The 3,806-nt window shown below is 39.6% G+C and overlaps 1 pseudogene; it reads right to left on the bottom strand.

Annotated features, from left to right (window-relative positions):
• Nucleotides 1-3,363, bottom strand: part of LOC149163848 (DNA-directed RNA polymerase I subunit rpa43-like) — an 83,087-nt pseudogene extending 79,724 nt beyond the window's left edge.
• Between the last annotated feature and the right edge of the window lie 443 nt (nt 3,364-3,806).

Consider the following 3,806-nt stretch of genomic DNA (forward strand, 5'->3'; position numbering starts at 1 on the left):
CCTGAACACATATCCGAAACTGTCCCCATCCCCACCATTCAACCTTATTGTGTTAAACTGACCCTCCCCTTTTGTTTCCCCCTGGGATCTCTGAAACAATTCTTTACTTGTCTGCGAGGGTCGAAAAAGGCTGCCACCCATACCTGACAAGCCATACAAAAAAAGGTGCTCATGCAAAACACTGTGGTTTGGACTTAGCTGCTAAGTCCCTGTCCTCTTTCGCTTGTTCACAACACCAAGTTTTCATTTTGCATTGAGGGCACCCCTGCCAATTCATTGTAACCCTACTATCAGGACAATTTACTCCTTGGTTGGCCAGTAGATCTGCCATCTTCTTGGTCGTATTGCGAACATGGTTGAAACTAATAGTACGAAGACCTTGGAGATGACCCTGAATTCTCTGGAAAACCCAGATAAGCTTCCAGTGATTTGAAACTTTCTCTGGCTCTGTTCCACAGCTAATTCTTTTTACTAAGTTAATAATTAACTCTGAGTCTGCTTCTATGATCACATTCAAGCGATTGTCCTACTTCAGACACTCTAAGCAATGCTCCATATTCAATAGTTCCACCACCATATTGGTAGCTTTACCTAAATGACCATGAAAAATGGAGATAATACAACCTCTTTTATCCCTTAAAACCCAACATAGCCAGTTGTTCTTGGGTTTCCTTTAGAAGCTCCATCAATGTTGTATTTCAAATACCCTGTCAGAGGGGTATACCAATAATTTTTTCTCCGTATTTGAAGAAATCGCTTGCCTTTCCAGGTTTAGAGAAATGATTCCCTGAATACCTAATTGCTTGAGAATTTTCAAATCTGCCTCTAAAGGAGGATTATTAGGATAATCCTTCACTGTGGATCCTACTATTTCCTTCAGCTGTTTTAAAATCAACTCAACCAGGAGATGAGAGGGGTTTCTTTTCTTCTTTAAATATTCTCTTGTTCCTTTCTTTCCAAACATTCCATATAATAAAGCTTGGTGTAAGGGCCCAGGTCAGTTGCGCCAAACATTATCAGAAAAGTTCCTTCTCCAATTATTGAGGGTGTTGATTATACACCCTTTGTCTCTATCTGATTGCCGAAAAATGATGGCAAAAGAATCCCATAGCCAGGAGGTAAAGCTGCAGCTATTTAATAAATGTTCCATTGATTCCTCTTGAGCCTCACAGAGCTAGCATCATAACCCCCAAACCCCCCTCCTCATATTATCCCAAGTCAAGATTTTTTTGTGATGAACTAACCACATTAAGAGTTTGATCTTCATCCACCCCTGGTGCCTCCATAGGTTTGGCCAGTCTTGTTTGGTATAAGATAATTCAGCTGAAGTATAATTCCTTTTGCTTCCTTAAGATTGAAGGTGCCCTCATTATTATTGCCCCATCTTAGTTGATCTTTCCCTCATGTTACTAAGATTTTCCTTTGCTCCAGTGTTTTCCTTAGTATCTCTGCTTTTCTATTCAAGGGGCTCCCCTCTTTGCCAACTAAGTTCTTCCAGTTCTCCACTTTTCTGTATGTTGTGTGTGCTCCCAAAAGTCCTTTACCTTAATTAGTCCTTGTATATTTGTCTCGTGCTTAAGGTATAAAAATTCCTCATTAAGTAGTATTGGTTCTTGCTGCCACTTATCCTTCCAGAAAAGGGCTAAGTTTCCCTCTTTGATATCCCAAAAACTATTTTCTTGTACGAGGCTCCTGTTCTCCTAGGCTTTGTTCCAGATGTGTGAGCCTTTTATGTTTCCAGACATTCTTATGAGATCACTAGTGTGCCATGAGCTGGCATATTTTTCCTTCCATATATTTGCCCATTGGGCCTTTGGGTTTTGTACCCAACGCCACCAGAGTTTGGCTCCTAGAACATTGTTAGGAATTTCTTGGTCATCCAAGCCTAGGCTACCATAGTTTTTGGGCCTGTAGATTTTATCCCAAGAAACTAAGGCCCACTTTTTCCTTGTTTCCTCCTTACCCCACAGGAAATCTCTTTGAATGTTTCTAAACTGCTGCAGGACCCCTTTGGGAGTCAGGGGGGCTGAAAGCATGAAAACCGAAATAGCTTGCAGAACTGCCTTAGTGAGAACCAGCCTACCAGCTAGGTTCAGAGATCTGATAGTCCATTTTTTAACTTTATCATGTAGCTTATTGATTAATGGTTCCCAGATGCTTTTGAGCAATGGTTTAGCAGTAAGAGGGATTCCTAAATATTTTGAGGGGAGGGAGTCCCTTTGAAAGCCTAGGATTAGGAAATATTTCTCTGAATCGCAATATTGGTATTAAAGAAAAATATTTTTGATTTGGATAGATTGACTTCCATACCATTGGCCTTGGCAAAGATGTTCAGTAACTGTTTATAGGCTGAAGCTTCTTTTACTGTAGGGAATCCCTGTAGCATGGTATCATAAACAAATTGTTGATGAGTTAGAGCCTGCCCATTCTCAGTTAGTTGAAGACCTTTAATCTTACCTGTAACTTTAGCATGTTTGATAGATCTACCAAGTCCTTCCATCATGAGAATGAAAAGGAAAGGAGATAGTGGGTCTCCTTGTCTAAGACCTTTGGAAGGACAAAAGATCTCTGAGGGAGAGCCATTCACCAAAATTGAAAAGCTGGAGGAGGTCACTAAGGCCATAACCCACCTGACCCAATTATGATCAAATCCAAAAGTAATAAGGACTCTCTTTATATAGGTACAGTTGACCTTATCATAAGATTTGGCTATATCTAGTTGCATGATCATTCCAGCCTGCCTTTTGCTAACTTAACGAGTGCACCACCTCTTGGGCTTGAATGATGTTATCTAAAATTTGTCTTCCTTCCACATAACCTGATTGATCCCCTGAGACTAGGGTAGGAATTAGAGGTTTAAGTCTATTAGCCACTACTTTGGATATTATCTTGTAGACCACATTGCAAAGAGCTATGTGTCTGAATTTATCCGGAGTTTACGCTATGTCCTGCTTAGGGATAAGGGAGATGAAGGAGGTATTGAGCACTTTCAAAATGGTTCTGTTCAGCTTGGAATCCTCCACTACATTCAAAACACCCTGTTTGACAATATTCTAGCATGTTTTAAAAAAGTCCACATTGAAACCATCCAGGCCTGGTGCTTTTCCATTCTGCATTTCTTTGAGGACATTTCCTACCTCCTCTTCAGAAACTGGCCTGTTTAGAGTAAATTGTCCTTTTTGGTTACCAGCTTTGGTATGTTTTAATTACCTCACTGATAGACTGCTCCCTATCTACAATATTTTCCTGAGTGTTTCTTCGGAAATGTTGAACAAACTCAGCTTCAATATTCTCATGGGCGGTGAGAAGAATCCCATCTTCATTTTTGATTGAAGAAATTATGTTGTGAGTTCTGTTTTCCATGGTGGATCTGTGAAAAAATTTTGTGTTTCTCTCTTCCTCTTTTAGCCATTGAACTTGAGACTTTTGTCTCCAAAAAATTTCCTCTTGTTTGCACAGATTATCCCATTCTAGATGATATTTATCCACTTGATTACTTTTCTCTCTATCAAATCCATCCATGATCAAAGCTTGGTTAAGAATCTTCATTTTGTTTTCAACAGATTTTTTTCCTCAAAAATATTGCCAAACTTGTTTCTGTTCCAATCCTTTAGCCTGAGTTTGATATGCTTTAATATTTTGTGGAGAAGAAGCATTCTTGTTCCCTAAATCTGCAGATCTTCTGACCACCATTTCTTAATATTGTTGACAAAATCTGGGTGGGAAAGCCGGATATTTTCAAATCTGAAAGGTTTGTTTTTGAAAGTACAAATTCCTTTGATCTCCAGTTGAGTCGGCCAGTGATC

This window comes from Pinus tabuliformis, chromosome 5_1 (assembly GCF_031772625.1).
Source record: "Pinus tabuliformis cultivar Carrire ecotype Pingquan chromosome 5_1, CPIR1, whole genome shotgun sequence".
Lineage (NCBI taxonomy): Eukaryota > Viridiplantae > Streptophyta > Pinopsida > Pinales > Pinaceae > Pinus > Pinus tabuliformis.